The following is an 18,031-nucleotide window of genomic DNA, read 5'->3' as shown; positions in this document are numbered from 1 at the left end:
CTCTTTCATGTTATGGATGTCTGCTGCCTTGTGCCCGCTCTTGAGATTCTAACCCTTTGCTTGTTTTTGGACTTGACTCGGTCTGGTCCTAATGGCCTTATCTTTGGCCCTGGACCCTTTGCCTGTTCGGACTCATACTTTGCCTGCTCCTAACAGACTGATCTTTGGTTCTTGATCTCCTGCTGGATTGACTTTGGCTTGACTTTGCCTTGCCTGCCCTCATGGACTGATTTCTGGCTGTTGAACCCTTGCTGGTTTGGCTCTGACTTGCCTGCTCCCATGGTATACTTCCTGCCACACCTGACCCACCCAAGTATGACACCTCTGGCCATCTGGGAGGAGGCTGGTAGGAGCATGTCTACCCCTCCCCGGCCTATCCCAGTTTGATTATGTGAATGACCTTATTATATAGCAAAAGATAAAATTGTTTGCTTTCCCAAAAGGGCCCATAACCTTCTTAAAAAATAAATAAATTAAAATCAGTTCCCTTCCCTTGCAAATAAACACATTTAAAAACTAATTTTATAAACACTTCTTATCAACACGCTTGAGTGTCTATATCAAGAAGCCATAAACCTTTTGCCGAAAAAGTGGCTTTTTTGCTTTGCAGACAAATCTTTGGCAGGCTGGAGCACTATTTTCAATTGCCATAGTGGACTTTGCATATAAGCATCAACAGCATGGGCTTGTGAAGCACGTACAGGACCACATACAAAAGCATTGCCTATGCTTTTGGGAATATGAGTAGATTTGTAAAAACCTTATGTGTTCTGGAGAGTATATTTTCTATTTTTAAATGTAATTCTGAAATGTGGCAGTGGGCAGTTCCATGTGTACTAGGGTTACTTTCAAGTCATATAATACTCATTTTACGGTTAAGAAGATTTGTTTCCTTCATTGGTTTTCTCCTGAACTGGATTGGAAGCTGAAAGTCTCTCACTTGTATCCTTAGAAGATTTCTTACTTGACACTGCATATAGGTACACCCCCCCCGCCCCAATTATCAGTTGCAAAGGGTGAAAGTGCAGATAGTTACTTATGTGTCTCTTTTTAAAAAATGTTAATAGTGATTAGGAAAGTGCTGGGCACTTACTTCTGTAAATGTCACAGGGAAACATGATTTTACATGCATGCATCCTTCACATATATTTTGTATTCTGGTACCTTTTGCCTGATGGCAAAGCCTCAAGTACAGTGGTGGTGCTAGCGGTAAAGTAAAGTGTGCCGTCATGTCGATTTCAACTTCTGGCGTAGAATACAGGAGGGGCTTACCATTGTCTCCTCCCACACAGTATGAGATGATGCTTTTCAGCTTCTTCCTATATCACTGCTGCCCCATATAGTACAGGCAGGGATTTGAACCCGCAACCTTCTGCTTGTTAGTCAAGCATTTCCCCGCAGTGCCACTTAAGGTGGCTTCAGTGCTAGTGCTAGTAAACATATTACCCAGTCACTATAGCCCACTGCCTGCCTCCACAGCTACCAAATAACACCCTGAGGCTGTTCTCACAAGCAGCCAAGACCAGCTTAGGACAGCTAAACCTGGGCTTGGCTGCTGGTGGGAACTGCTGGAAGCAGTGAGGTGCCTCAGGGGCAAACTCAGCTAAGAAGCCAGGCTTTTAAACAAGATTAAGGGAGTGGGCACTCCCTTAACCCCATTTAATCAGCCTTATGTCAGCACTGGCTACTTTCAGCCAGTGCTGAAAGACTGACGGGTGCCTGCCCATCGCTGGGGGGATCTCCACAATGCACTGATCACTTGTGGGGTGCATTGTGGGATTTCTGGGAGCCAAGACCACATAGTCTGACCTCCATGTGGCTCATGGCAGCCGTGGACCGTCCTGAGCGCATAATTCATGCACCCAGCAACTCTACGTGGATCGTCTGTGGGGAAGGCGAGCTTCTATTACCTTCCCTGCGGTTCCCCCATCCCTCAAGCCCTCTCACTTGATTGTGAGAAAGGGCTCCCTTTCTCTCTTCTTGGTTCCCATGCATTGGCCCACATGAATCTGCCAGGGTCCTTTGTACCTCCTCGCAGGTCCTGTTTTCAGTCCTAGCACTTTGACAGGGCCTTTTCAGTAGGAGCCCCTGAATACCTTCCCAGAGAAGCTTCAGCAATCTGTCCCTGATGAGTTCTTAAATGAACTCGGAAATCTTCCTCTTCCAAGAGATATTTTAATCAGTTTCCCAGCTTAAATAACCCTAGCAACTGTGCCATTTCTTTTAACGTTTTTGTTGCTGTTGTGTGTCACACTGGTGCTGATTTTTGTCACATTGTATTGTTGCTTTTATTGTAAGCTGGCTCAAGAAGCCATGTGCTGTAGGGGAGGGGTAGAAAGTTTTTAGATTTTAAAAAAACAAGGCAGTGGTGTAGAGAGCATTCACTGCACACATTCCCTGCACGCACTGCTTTCAGTCAAGTGTGGAGTTCCTCTCAGATGTCCCTATCAGCACTATTTTGCAGATTAGCTGATCTTTCTGTTTCTTTAATATGTGATCTTGTCTCCATATCTTTCTGTCCATAGAGCTATAAGCACATATCAATGCAACCATTCTGTTTTCTACTGCCCCTGCTCCCCACCCATTACTTTACATTTGTCTTACTGCCAACACATTGACGGGAATTCCTGGAGAAAGCTCTTTGTTCCCCCCCTCCAGCAAATACCAACAGCAGCTGTAGTCACAAGGGATCAAAACAACCAGGCAGGCCTGACTTGATCATCAATTACAGTTATTTGCCTCTGGATTTTCTTTTTTCCTGTTTCATTGTTTCCTGTTTCTTTGGCAGTAAAACATTCTACTGAGTTGCATTAGGGATGGCATTTCTTTTCTTTTTTTAAAAAGTGCAAGGTAATAAATAGATCAAGGGTAAAAACAGAAGATAGTATTTGACCACTGAGAAGCCATTAGCAAACCACCATACCTAAAGATTTGGGCGATTGATGGCAGCTCTTATACGCATTCAAGAAAAGGTAAGTAAACAGCATCCTTGCATTTGTACTTGTATGTCATACATGTTCATCAGCATTAAACTTGTGACCCGTGAAGCCATCTTGCACCTTCAAAGTGCTTGACAACCCTACTCAGTGGTGGTACCAGCAAAAAGAATTGAGGGCAAAGTGCATTTCTGTGTGGGTGAGCTGTGTCCCACATCTTGGATTTCTGAAACAGTTATAGGGAGCAATGGGGTACAAGTCACTTTTTGAGGGGGCTCTTGCCCCTTCCATGCCCTCTAGAGCCACCTTTGACCTTACTGTGTTGGCAGCTATGCCAAAACCAGGAGTTTTGAGCCTTTGGCAGTTGAGTGTATGGGGCTAGTAGAAACATTTTGCTTAGGATACAAGAGAGCAGGTCTGCCAAATATTGCTTTATTTTTCAAGTCTCAATAGGCTTGTTTTAAATGAGAGGTTTTTCCAGCAGCAAGGATAAATGCTGAACAAAGAGCATACTGGTTTTGGATGAGAAACTCTGTGTAGTAGAAAAAGGATGAAGATGGGTGTTGTGTACTCTATATTTGATACTATTGAGTAGTTTGTTGATTAGCTCGTTGAATATATTTGAGCGGCAAAGGAGTTGTGATTCTGCAATGAAATAATTCCTGGTTCTTGAGGAGGATTAAAGTGGAGACATGTGACAATTGTTCACCCATCCAATTGCCCCTTGGGAGTGCCACCACAAATCCATATTGTTACCCTCCCCACCTGATTATTTTCATTGTGAGTCCATTCAGACCACTATTACTGTTTTTATGCTGCTTTTAAACTTCCAAAACATTTACATAGAAAGATAAATAAATAAGATAGTTCCCTGTCTCCAAAGAGCTCATTATCTAAAAGAAATATAAGGTAGACACCATTCTTGAAACAAATAAGTAATGATGTGAAGACTCAGGTTCAAACATGAACAGCTTCCTTATTGTCTAAGCTCTGCTTGAGCTGCAGAAGGTCTCCAGAACAAAAGAGCAAACACACAAACACAAACACGACACTTGCTTAACACTCCCACTCCTTATAAGGCCTTTGGCCCCTCCCCTCAGTACAATCACATTTCACTAAAGACACCAAGAGCCTCTGGAGGAAAGCCACCTATCCACTGGTGTTGGATAGGGCCAATTGCTCTCCCCCGCTAAATAGAAGAGAACTACCACTTCAAAAAGGTGTCGCTTTGCAAATTGGGTTAACATATTGTGAGAATTGAGGGCCTGTTTCCATGACTGTAAGCATGATTGTCTTGGGTGCATTTGTGTGTGTCAAAGGGAGATATATAGAGGAAGTGATAATTGGGACATCCATGTCTTGGGCATGGGCTTGGAGAACTGGGATGACTGGGGTTAGAGATTAAGCCTGGATATGGTCCTGGACAGGGACGTAGGGAGCTTAGTTGTGACCAGAGGATGAAGTCCTGCTGGCGGCTCCCCAGCCTCTTTTAATTGTTAATCTCACGTGAAATGTGTGTGCCCCCCAAGCCACGCCCCCTGCAGCTGACATCAGATACAGGGGCATGGCTAATACCCGGGGTGGAGCTAGTCAGCCCTTTCCCTGCCTCCGTGCAGGAAAAGGAGCTCCCAGCTAGCAATTCAATGAACCACTAACTGGGGGAACGCTGCAAGGGCTGACTGGCCCCACCCCTGGTATTGGCCCTGCCCCTGCATCTGATGTCAGATGTACAGGGCATGGCTACTGCCCAGGAGAGGGTCCATTCAGACCTTCTCCCATCCTCCCTAGCCAGCGTGTCATTGAAACACTGGTTGGCTGAGCTTTTTTGTCCTATCTGGGGAAGAGAAAGACATGCCTCATCCTCCTAGCTGGTGAGCACTTTGTCCACTGCCTGGTGCGGGGGGGGGGCAACACGGTGCCCCGCAGAGGGCGAGGAAGTGCCTTGGCAGCACCCCCCAACCCTGGTGCCAAGGGAGAGCCATCCCCTCTTGTTTCATTGTCCCCACACCCCTGCCCCTGGTTATACCTGCCTTGCCAGAAGAGAGTCTCTGGTGCTTCCAGATCTGCAATGGTTAAGGAGATAGTCCTGCCTTCCTTTTCTGAGCATCCCTCCTCCTTGGAACCCTCCATGGTGCAGAGGGAAAGGACAACCACATAGCCAAGGGTAGTAGGACACTCACCAACCCTGCTAGAGCCATTCCCCGAGCACCAGGGCATGAACCCTTTAAGTGCAACAACTTTCCTCAGGGGGCAAAGTTAGAGATAATACATGCAGGACTGCCAACACTCTTAGTTGGCTCCAGACAACTTCCAGAGCAGTATCCTTAGGTGCTGCATTGCATTGCCTTGAATCCAGCCTCCGATAGGTGCTCCACTGGGAGCTAATCAAGGTTCAGATCCTCTGCAACTAGCCTGCCCTCATCTTGCTAGTACCTCTGCAGGGTTCCAGTTTAGAAACCAGACAATCCACCTGGATGCTGTACCTGCAATACACATGCCTAGTCATCATATCTTGAGACCCACAACTGACAACTATCCGGTGACCTACTTAATTGAAGATTAACCCCATTAAGCTTCCATGTGATAACAAATGCGTTATCTCCAACTGCATATTATTTTCCAATATCACCCAAGACCTCGTGGAATTAGATACCTGGCTACATGTCAGTTGGGTACAGATGAATGATTAAGTTTTGTACAATGCTTTAGTACAAAGAGCAATCATAATCCTTCTGCCTATCTGTGGGGGATGGGGTTACTATTTATTCAGGGCTCTGTATTGCCTTGTACTGATTTCCCCATAAATTTAAATCCAAGTAAGATACAGGTACTAAACTGCTCAATGAAAGTTGCCAGAGTAGTTTATTTTTATTGACACGAGTGTTCCAAACGTATTCTCGAGTTCTTTTTTCGTAGGCAGGTCTTTTTGGAATTTTAGCTGCCTTGATGTATGATTTATGTGCTAACCCTACTACAGTCTGTTTTATATTCCTTTGAATACAAACATTCAATTTCTGTAGAGAATAGGTGAAGTCCCTTGTATATTTTAATGCACTGAAAAATCATGGATTGAATTTTTTATTTAAGAGGGATAGTCAAGTACATATGGGGGACATTCCCTGTTTTTAAGCAATCCATTTTTTCCTCTTGCTGGAAAAATACAGTTTATTTTTCAGTGTGCAAGCCTGGCAAATAATGGGCCAGTTTAGACATTATTCTGAATTGCCCATCCTCAACAGGTGGAGTAAAGCCTGGGTGCATTGCTCTGCCTCTGAATCATGCATGGGGTCGTTCATTCAGACTGCTTCTAAACACATGAATGGAATACTTATTCAGATGAATCACATGCACCCATATGCGTAGAATCCATTGGACAAGGGGAGGCAAATGTTCCTGGGCCTGGAGGGTCAGGGGGCCCGCAGACAGAGGCTCCTGCCTCCTGGGGGGCCTCCCAGTAATCTGGGGGCCCACCACTATGCACCAATATGTATCACCTTCACCACTGGGGGTGGGGGTGAGCCAAGAGGAGCAGGTCACCCCCCATGGTGGCGGCGGCAGATGCTGAAGCTGATGGGCCACTCCTGCACACCTGCACAGTTTGAGTATGGACATTGTGTGCCCGTGACATCATGGCAATCCATTTGGCAATCCATTTCATGGGAAGATGCCTGCTATGAGAGAGGGAGAAAAAAAACTATCAACTTCTTCCACACCATGCATTTTATAGACCTCTGTCATGTCTCCCCTCAGTCGTCTTTCTACACTAAAAAGCCCCAGGTGTTATAGCCTTGCCCTGTAAGGAAGGTGCTCTAGGCCCCTGATCATCTGGGTTGTCCTCTTCTGCACCTTCTCCAGTTCTATAATGTCATTTCTGAGGTATGGTGATAAGGACTGTATGCAGTACTCCAAATGTGGCCACACCACAGTTTTGTAGATGGACATTATATTAGCATCCCCCACCCCTCACATCTCTTGCCTAATTATTCCAAACATGGAATTGGCCTTTTTCCACAGCTGCCAAACACTGAGTTGACACTTTCAATGAGCTGTCCACCATGACCTCAAGATTCCTCTCCTGGTCAGTCACTGACACAAGCTCAGGCCTGCATCACTTTGCACTTGCTTACATTGAACCACATGTGCCATTTTGTTGCCCACTCACCCAGTTTGGAGAGATCCTTTTGGAGCTCCTCATGCACTGATTTGGATTTCACTACCCTAAATAGTTTGGTGTCATCTGCAAATTTGGCCACCTCGCTGCTTACTGCAACTTCTAGGTCATTTATGAATAAATTAGAAGGCACTGATCCCAGTACAGATTCCCTGGGTGGACCCCACTTCTTACTTCCATCCATTTAGAGAAGTGTCCATTTATTCCAACTCTGTTTCCTGTCATTCAACCAGTAACTAATCCACACATGAATCTGTCCCCTTATCCCATGGCGTCTAAGTTTTCTCAAGAGTCTTTGAGGCTCTTGAGAAAAGTCTCAAGATTTTTGTTAAAAGACTTTTTGGAAGTCCAGGTATACTATGTCAACTGGATCACCTTTATATATAACCAACTGATATAACCCACACATTTGCTATTTTTATTTAGGGGGGAAATGTGATATAACAGTCAAACACTACTGAGCAAAGTAGTGGACTGTATGAATTTCAGCCAAATATTCTCATGGCTACTTCGTTTTAAAAATACATGATCTATAGCTATAGGGAAATATTTTGCATTGATACCCATGGACATGGTTGACTGCAAGTCTGTCCCACAGGCATATATTTTATTCATGGCCATTTTGAGTAGATGGGTGTGACTTACGCAGCTGGGTTGTGCTGCAAAGCAATTGAAGTCAGTTGATTATTAATTCACTGCATAATTCATCACACAGCATCCAGGTGCCCTTTTCTAGCTTGCTGCTCCTGAAATAAAATGGGGGGAAAGTGCAACGACAATGCTTACAATATTTATAAGTAAAAGTATTTGCAATATTAACAATTAAAATAGACCCACTGGGTTAAAACAAAATTGAGGAACAAAAAAAAAGGGAGAGTTTTACAACAGCTTGTTCTATAAGCATTTCTGTCTTGCGAAGTAGCTAACAAAAATTTTCAAAGAGGAATAATTTAATAGGTAGAATCAGAGCAAAATGATTGTATTTGTGAATCACTGTGCTATCATATGTTCATGAGTCCCATGTTTTCACACAGCAGAAGTTTAGATATAGAGAAAACAAAATCCTGATGAAAGTGTTTGGCTGGTCATCTTCACCAAAAAACAGAAACCCAACTTCAGCAAAAGCTGGAGAGCTTAGGTCACTGGAACAAAACTTTGGAAAGTATTGCCTGCATTGGCAATGGCTATGTCCTTTCACATTCCTTAAAACACAGGCTGTTTGCTCACTCCATCATATTATTTGGGCTTCCATATGAGAAAACACTCCTGTTAATTTCTCAAATACAGGAGAACCTTGCTATTCATGTATCCAACACCTGCGGTTTTGCATATCCTCGGTCTGGTAATGGACACCCGACATCGGTATGCCTGGGGGGAGCAGAAGAAGAAGTTAAACTTGTGTATTTGTGGGCTGTGGTGGTCGGAAATGACCTCGGAGGTCCTTTCTGGCCACCATTTTGAGTGCAGGGACATTTTATGGCTCATTTAAAAAACCAACATCAAATAGCACATTTTCCTGCCAAATGTTGGCAAGTTTTCAACTTGCAGGGGGCATCCTTGGTCTCCTGCAGGCCAATGGAGCATGGTAGGGTACTTTGGCCCATTTTCTCAATTTGTGGATTATTTTTTCAAGTCGGGGAACCAATTTACATAGACTTTAATGCTTCGTTATCCATGGTTTCACTATCTGCCCCACACCCTGGGCTTGGAACAGAATGCCTGCGGATTAGTTGGTTCTCCTGTACAGTAGAAAGTGTCTTGGAAAGCATCAGGAAGGAAGGACTTGACAGCATATTTATATTTACTAAAGTCAGGCACAACTCTCAAATGATGAAGCAGACCTCCCTGTGAAAGTTTCTGCATGTTTTGGTTACAAACCTATGTTCTAATCAGCACAGCCAAATTGATGTTTGGGATGTTAGGAATAACAATGTTCTACTATCTGAGTCTAATACCTGTACTGGAGATACAGTAGATGCATTGGCTATTGCAGAACTAGTGATTATATTATACTATGCTGAGCCTTGGAGAGAAAGAATTTTTTGGCTTAAGGTTAGGAAAGCTGCTTGGCTTAGGATAATTTTATTGTTTAAAAGATCCTACAGGACTAGGGCCAGCAACTTAGCCATCCTATTTTTTGGACAATCCCAGCGGTCATATTTATGGATTGGACCAGAGAGGTACATAGTGTTCCTTATATGAGCCTTTGACACAGCACTTTCTACCTAACCCTTTCAGGTTACAACAACACACCTGTATCATTTTTTTGGAAGCATGAGAGAATATACAGACAATAGATCCTGAGAAGTGGGCCTTTTTGAAGACAAGAATCTTAATTTGCTAAGTTAACCCCTGCTAACTGAGCAGAGAGACATCTTTTAAAGCGGTGATTATCTTTTATTTATTTAGATTTATATGTCGCCCCACTCCTATAGGACTCAGGGTGGCTTACAAGCAATAACATACAAAGCAACGCAGTTCTATAAAATACGACATACATAACATCATAACCACAACCCCATACAGTACTCATTACAAGACATAATAACTATGGATTACCAGATCACTCTACGACCAGCTATCTCAGCAACCGAATACCCGACGGAACATTTCCATCTTGCTTGCCTTACGGAAAGCCCACAAATCATGGAGAGCACTGATATTATCTGGGAGACCATTCCATAGAGCTGGGGCCACCACTGAGAAGGCCCTGGCTCTCGTTGACTGCAGTTTAATATCCCTAGGGCCCGGGATCACCAAGGTATTACTTGTGGCCGATTTCAGGACCCGGCGAGGGACGTATTGAACAAGACAGTCCTGGAGGTATGGAGGGTTTATCCATATCGTGTAGGGCTTTAAATGTTAAAGTTAATTTAGCAGGGCTGAGCAACTGGCCATATCCAACCCCAGCACAGCATTCCCCCAGTGGCTGTTGCTGGTGTCTACCTTATGTTTTTGGTGTGTTTTTTTTAGATTGTGAGCCCTTTGGGGACAGGGGACCATTTTATTTATGTATTAATTATTTTTCTATGTTATCTGCTTTGAGAATTCTGTTGAAGAGCAGTATATAAATATTTGTAGTAGCAGTAGTAGATCAGAGGGGCAAATAATGTCCCAACTATTATAATTAGTGATGCGTGAGCTCATCCTAGCTTGCTTATTCATAGGGTCTTTCCAAGCTTTTTCAGAGAGGGCTCAGAATATGCCTAAGCATTGTCTGAGAAAGCTCAGAAAGACTTGCAAGCCTGGGAGAGCTCCCCACCAGTTTTCTGCCATTATCAGCTGTCATCTACCTCCTCCAAAACCTATTTTGTTGGCCGGGGCAGGGGATTGCTGATCATGATTAGGAATGTGCATGAACCAGTCCGGAGGCCATGTTAGAGGCCTCTAAACCAGTTCAAATGTGGCCTGGTCTGGCGGTCCGGTGCCAGTGGGGGGGTTGCACTTACCCCTCCCACCACTTTCCCCTCACCTCCGCTCCCTTTTTTGGAAATGATTTTGGGGTGGCAGCGTTCCTCCCTGCTGCCCCTGCCGCCGTAGTCGGCCAGAAATACTGGAAGTCACAAGCACCTGTGTGCCCACCGCCATGTGCGTGGCATGTGCACAAGTGTGCGATGTGCGCAGCGGAGGCAGCAGGCACACGCGTGCTTGTGACTTCCAGTATTTCCGGCCGACTACGGGGGCAGGGGCTGCAGGGAGGAATGCTGCCGCCCCAAAAATGTTTCCAAAAAAGGGAGCGCCGGTGGGGGAAAAGCAGAGAGAGGGGTAAGTGCAACCCCCCCTTAAAGGAAGACCCCCTCTGGTACAGGACCACACCTCTGTGGTTCTGTGCATATCCCAAACAATGATAGAGGCCTCATCCTTAATTTCTCAGACATCCCAGCAGCAAGGGAGATTCCCAAGGACCTGAGCAGAGGAACTGAAGACTAACTTCTAGCACAAATGAAACCTTAAGAGTGATGCTTCTACTGGCACAAGACCTCCACAACTTCACTTCCCCTTCTTACATTGCAAGGGAGGCCTGCCACTTATTCAAACACACTGAGCTCATGGGGAAGTGTTGTAGGAGAGAATTTGAGTCAACTCCTTATTTAGCAGAGAAATGCAGTTTGAGAACAAAGCTCACACAGATGAGATATGGAGACAATTGCTTCAGGGCTAAAACAAGTAGATATTTGAAGAAGTTACAAACTTTGATAGAAAGTCTGCACTCTGTACAAGCTGCCTCATGGTGGAAGGAAGAACAGAGAGAACAAAGAAGAAAGGCATGTCCTAAGAAGTCCAGTCAGTCACAAGGGACTCAGAGCAGAGATTAAACCCTACATTGAGAACAAGGGGGGTGGGAGTCCTACACTCCTACTCCTAATGTCCATAGTGGTCAATAGGAGTATAGGTATTAAGAGTAGACACCTATGGAGTCACCTCTCCAAGAAGTTTACTGTTTTGAATCCCTGCCCTGCCATTCATTACAAGAATATTAATGATATGTAACAATTTCTCACAGATCATAAGGTAGGCAAGTGTATATTATTCAGTGAGCCCCACAGTGCAAAATGATCTGATGTGCATGTGGGTAGGTAAAGATAAAGTGTGCCCACAGAGTCCTGTGGTAGAATACAGGAGGGATTTATCATTGCCTCCTCCCGTGCAATATGAGATGATGCCCAGGGACGTAACAAGGCGAGTAGGCCCAGAGACAAAATTTTTAAATGGGCCCCTCGCTGATATAAACACACACACTTCACAATATATAGTCATGTGACTTGCCTCTGGGGGGCCCCTCGAGGCATGGGGGCCCCCAGGCAGCCGCCTCCCCTTGCCTAATAGTAGTTACACCCCTGATGATGCCTTTCAGCATCTTCCTATATCACTGCTGCCCAATATAGTACCAGCACGGATTCAAACCAGCAAACTTCTGCTTGTTAGCCAAGTATTTCCCTGCTGCACCACATAAGGTGGATGTGCATGTGGGAGTTGCTACCAAATATCCACGTCCTAATTCTATTTTCTCTGGACTTCCTTCCTTCGCAGCTTTTAAACACGCCACACACTTTCCCCTTTCCCACTGATCTGCCTCATCTCATGCCTGAAACACATCTGAGCTCTTCTAGTCAAAACTGACTTGGATTTTACACTTGAACTTCAAATAATTTGTTTCTGGATTGGGAGATACTCACGATGAAAGAAACTGAGAACTGTTGTGCTACAAAAATTGAGTATAGATCAATTATATATTTTAAAAACCCCATCAACTCCATTTGTGTGCTTGACTGCCTGTGAAGGCATCCACTTTGTATTCCATGCACTTGCATTAATAATTTAATATATATATATATTTACATTTATACCCCACTCTTATTTCAAGGAACCCACAGTTTGGGCTCCTTATGTTGATACATGGTTATATTTACCCTCACAACAATCCTGTGAGGTAGGTTAGGCTGTGAGATACGTGACTGGCCCAGAGACACCTAGTGAGTTTCATGGCTGAATGAGGATTTGAACTCTGGTCTCTACGGTCCTAGTCCAACCACTACACCACACTAGTTCTCACCTCAGAGTCTGAATGCAAATTGCATGTAAGCCAAATATTATTAAATAGGTCATGTGTATAGGAAATAATAGGCTAAGCTTGTTTTACGAGACTGATGCTTTCCCTCATGTTTCCTGTAGTAAATGCTGCATCCTCATAAATAATACATCAACCCTGGCCTTGATTTATTTTATAAGACAATACCATGCATAGATAAAACCTGCTGAGACCTATAGTCAAGAGGAGAGACAATGTTCATAAAGCAGAATATATCAGATACAGCAACCAGAATCCTGCAAGGTGGTTTTTTTGGGTAATTAATATATTAGATGACTGGTGTATCTATGATGTTCACCTAAGAACAGTATTTTGAGAAAAAAGCTGCTTGCCCAGCGTTTAATTTAATGGATCCAGGGCCAGTTCCAGGTTTCAGGCAGACCTTGGAAAATTGCCTTCCATGGGCCCCCTCCTACTAAGATTGGCCCCAAGAAAATCACTCCAGCCCTAGAGGTGTGCATGAACCATTGCCATCTACCATTGTTCAATGAATGAACTGCATTACCAATTCACAAAAAAATTCATGATTCGCCCATAGAGAACAATTAGGAACTTGAATCACGAAATTGTTCCCCATGGGTTTGCCCCAGGGACACCAAAGTGGGTTGGGTGGTAGGGCATGATGCATGCTACCAACTGCCCAACCCACAAAAAGAAATAGGCAAATTGGTTATTTTTAAAAATTAAATCCCTCCCCCCTCCCCCTAAGAATCCTTTGGGAGTTTAGGTTAAATGTTTTTTAATTGCCACTTGCCCATTTTGAGTGTTGGGTGGTAGGTAGCACCCATCATGCCATACTATCCAACCTATTTTGGTGTCCCTAGTACCTACCCATGGGGAACAATAGGTTGATTCATGTTCCCAATTGTTCCCTATGGGGGAAATGAGCAGAGGGTGCTGCACGCATTTTACAATCCTGCCTGGAAACACAACACTACAGAACAGAAGCACATACAGTCCCTCCCAACACAGAATGCCACATTTTGCCAAACACACAGTCCAAAGATGACAAAAAAAGAGTCACTGAGCCAGAACCCACTGCTAGCCACAATGCCCAAAGTAACATCATTGGCACAAGTTGCTTTCTCACACACAATTATGACTCTGTCTTGTGTGCAACAGCTTCAGCAGCATTCTTTGCAGCTAGCGAGCATAGCCATAAGCTCAAATACAGCAACCTCTTCAGCCACATTTTGACTGAGTACACCTTGCAATGCAGAATGCAGATTGTGGAGCAGAGCAGTGAGTGTGGAGCAGAGCAGTGAGTGAAGCACAAGTTAGTCTCAAGGCCAGACATGGAGCTCATCACAACAATCACCAAGAAATATTACACAGAGCTGCCACTGTCAATTTCTCAACACAACACCACCATCTCACAAACAGACCAAACCACAACTCAAGGAAGGCAGGCGGGCACCCAAGCTCTGCCTTTGTCAGTCTGAGACCCAGCAAGCAATAGCACAGCAAGCATATCAGTCAATACTGAGACCCACAAAATCAAACCACCTTTCCATCCCGCATGCCACAGAGAGACAAGAGGAGGACAGAGCAGTCATGGCCTGATGGACCAATGGTCTGAAAAGAAAGTAGCAAAGCTTCTACACTCTTACCATGATAAGTTGTCTTTTTTTCTCTCCACCACAAGCATACACTCCGCAACTGCCTTCCTGACTGTGTCTGAATAAGACACCATAGCTCCAGGTGGGTGCTGGGGCCCTGGCTCGCAGCCTGACACGAGTTAGGGCTCTAGTCTATAGCTCATCATTGGCCATGGTGGTGGCATGCATGTGTGGGTTTAGGGCTGGCTAGAGTGGGGTGAGCGACCTGTGGTTTTGCAATGGGTGGGGGTGACCATGAGTCACTCACCCTTCATAACCAGCTCAGAATAGCCCAGCAGTGGGAGGTTAGCCTTCGGGAAGACCAGCTGCTCCACCATTTCAGCATCCAAGCATGGGCTTGGGCCAGTGGCATGGTGTCACCATGCCACTGGCCCTGGAGTATACCCTCTCGCTCTGAATGCTGCCTGGCAGGCATGAGAGTAGCTGTCCAGCAACCATTGCCAAGTCCAGCCAGACTTGGCGATATGTTGTCCAAAACTGGATCAGCTGCCTCCTGGGCTGCCACTGGCTCCTCCCATACCCCTGGAATCCCACCATGAACCACTAGGTAGTATGCAGAGCCAGAACCGCCAACTCAGCTGGCCCTGCCCGAACACCACACTGCTGGACCTGGAAGCAGTGGTGATAGTACTGCTGCTAGGGGTGAATAGCACACTAGTACATGTTCTAGCACCCTTCTGGTTATGTCCCAGCCTCTTCTTCTGGGCTTGCCTATAACTTCTGCAATCTGAAGGTCACTTCACCTGGGCTGCTGGCCAGGGGTGACCACTTTGCCCATCATGCTTGGGTCACATAGGCAGAACAAAACATGCTCTGCCGATTTACCCAAGGGTGTCCTGAGCCGCTCCACTACTTTAGTCCTCAGTCAGCCTGCCAAGGTGATTGCTTCCTCAGTGGTTAGCGAGCTCTGGAGCTCACCCATAGTATTCTTGAGGAGAAGAGCAGTGGACAAAGCCTGTTGCTGCCTCAGCACACAAGCTGTTCCGGGCAACAAAGAATAGCTCAAATGCCAAGACAACCTCGGAAAGGCACACCCATCCCTGGTTGGATAGGTTGCATGCTTCCAAGCAACACCCCCTTGCCAAGACATGGGTGGATGGCTCTTGCTCCTACAGGTGTCAGAGCAAGAGAAAGGTGGGGTTCCATCAAGTCATAACATCCTGAGGGATCAGGTGTTCAGGTGGGCCCATCTCAAGCTGCCACTCCCTGAGCATACATCTACCCTTTTCACTCTGGTGGAAGTAATCTTTTGTCTTGCAGCTCTTCTCCACAAGAGCAGCTATGGCACCAGCAGGATGGCCCTCAGCACCTGCAGTGGGGACATCTCACATGGCTGCAGCCCCAGAAGGGCCAAGCACATCTGGGACCATGGTCCGGGACCATTTTGGTGGCGGCAATACTGCTGGTTCATCCTGGGGGCCACTACCACCACCGTCCTCTGTCTGGGGCTGAGAAGATCCAGGAACAACAGGAATGACTCCCACCTGCTCCTCCTCAGTCTGCCAATGGGGATTGGGGTGGATGGAGAGCACAATCTGGCTCAGCTAGCAGCTGATGACACCTCCTCTGCTACTTCTACAGTCTTGCCATCTAACCACCACCCCCCTTCCCCAAACTAGGCCCTACTGAAAGAACTCTTCTATAACCTAACCAAGGTGGTGGTGGTGAGGCACTCTCACCTTCCTCCATCTTCTACAGGGAGCTTCCAGTGGCATAGTTGGCTGGGGTCTGCCAGGTGTTGCTCTCAGAGTCACTCTTGGGCCAAGCAGACATCAGGACTCAATAGCTGGGGGTGGGAGAACAGGTGGGCAACAGTCAAGCACTCAGCCACCCAAACAATCAAAACATAAACCTGAAAAGGGGTAAACTGAGGGAGCCTGGCAGGCTGGGCACCATAGTCCAGTCTACAAAAACCAAAAATTAATCCACAAGGGAGCAAACAGACAGCAACAGCAAATGTGGCAGCAAGGCTGAAAATTAGAATAAAAATTAAAGCACAGCACCCCAGTTATTAAAGCCACTGGGACTGGCTACAAGCAATGAGAAAAAAACAAATTAACAAGGAATAAAATTCTAAGCAGCACCCAGTTCAAGCCACTGAGGCTGCTGTCTAAAAATATATATAGAAGAAAATAAAAACAGTTATATACTGTTTTTAGACATAGCCTCCACTCACTGGGGACCAGAAAAAAGGCAGACAGGACCACCACCACCACTCTGTTCTCAATGCTGCTACAATCTCTCTTTCCCAAGGCACAAAATTCAGTGGTGCTCTGTGCTTCTAAGCAGCCCCTTATATACATTTTGAAATTCCCTCCTTTGGCCTCCCAAGCCAACCAAGATGCAAGGAGATCTTAAGCCAATCAGAAGCCAATGCCAGAAAGCCAATCAACAAGGGGAAAACACTGAGACCAAATGGCACCTGTGATGCAAATCATGCAAATTGATTTGCATTTAATAAGGGCTGATTCAATTCAACCTCAAATCAGCCCCTTCATTTAAGGGCCAATTGAATTTGCAGTTGAATCCACAAAATGCCCCCTTTTAATTGTGAATTGATTCATGTGTGAATCAAATTGCACACCCACTGCCAATACTGCAAAAAGGTTACAGGCACAGAATTGGTCTCAGTTGAGCCCTTCTGTGGATCCTGGCTTGTAGATTGTGGTATGTTACATACCTTTTTAAGAAGATTAGAACCTGTTACCCAGCATCCCTGTTGCATCTCTGTGGGTGTGGTTAGGGTAGTCTGAGAACCTCAATATTCATGGGGGTTCTGTTCTATGGTACAACCACAGATACAGAAACCGCAAATATGGAGGCATTACGGCAATCAGGAATTGGGGGTTAGGTTCCCACTTGGACCATCTGCTGGGAGGTAATGTCAAACCAGAGAAGCTTTCTTGTGTATCCCATCACTTTCTGAAGCTTGATTTGTCAGAAACACTTAAGCAAGCCTTTTCAGTGCAACCTCCCTCTCTCTGGAACTCCCTGTCACCTGATCTTTGGGTGGCACCTTCCCTGACAATTTTTTAAAAAGAATCTGAAGACACTTCTGGGTTTTTTACCAGCCTTCCCCAATACCCTCTGAATATTGGTTTTTATTGGTTTCTCCCTTTCTGCTTTTAATGCTGTCATATGTACTTTGGAAATGTTTTTATTACTGCTGCTGCTCTGGTTTTAATTGTGTTTTTATTGCATGTTTACAATTTTGTTAGCTACCTTAAGTCTTCCCAAAAAAATGGGGCATAATTTTTTAATTAATTATTTTTACATTGTAGATCTCATTCTTCCTCTGAGGATCCCAGAGTGGTCTATGTGGTTATGTTTATCCTCACAACAACCCTGCGAGGTAGGTTAGGCAGAGAGAGAAGTGACTGGTCCAGAGTCACCCAGTGAGTTACATGGCTGAAAAGGGATTTGAACCCTGGTCTCCTGGGTCCTAATCCAACACTCTAACCTTTACACCATACCTGCTCTCATCTTTTTAGGTAAACAAATAAACAAGCAAGCAAACCAGTACTTACACAGAGTAGTAATGTTATATTTTATGATGGGGGAACTTGATAAGCCTAATAGTTTTATATAGTAATTTAGTATAGTTTCATATTGAGTAATGATAATAAATGCCTGCTATATGGGTTAGATTATGGAATAATTTCCAAGCAAACCTTCCTGGTTCTATTTAAACAGTATCTATAAAATATCAATGAAA

The 18,031-nt window shown here is 45.1% G+C and overlaps 1 long non-coding RNA gene across 1 annotated transcript; it reads right to left on the bottom strand.

Moving 5' to 3' along the window:
- Window positions 1-5,818: 5,818 nt before the first annotated feature.
- On the bottom strand, window positions 5,819-16,580 carry LOC128324180 (uncharacterized). Its single transcript, XR_008306706.1, has 3 exons — window positions 16,493-16,580; window positions 7,753-7,853; window positions 5,819-6,607 (listed from the first exon to the last, which is right to left on the bottom strand). It is a non-coding gene; the product is annotated as an uncharacterized LOC128324180 (long non-coding RNA).
- Window positions 16,581-18,031: the final 1,451 nt, after the last annotated feature.

This window comes from Hemicordylus capensis, chromosome 4, assembly GCF_027244095.1.
Source record: "Hemicordylus capensis ecotype Gifberg chromosome 4, rHemCap1.1.pri, whole genome shotgun sequence".
Taxonomy (NCBI): Eukaryota; Metazoa; Chordata; class Lepidosauria; order Squamata; family Cordylidae; genus Hemicordylus; species Hemicordylus capensis.
Note: the sequence above shows the minus strand (reverse complement) of the source record. Positions and strands in the feature narration are given on the sequence as shown.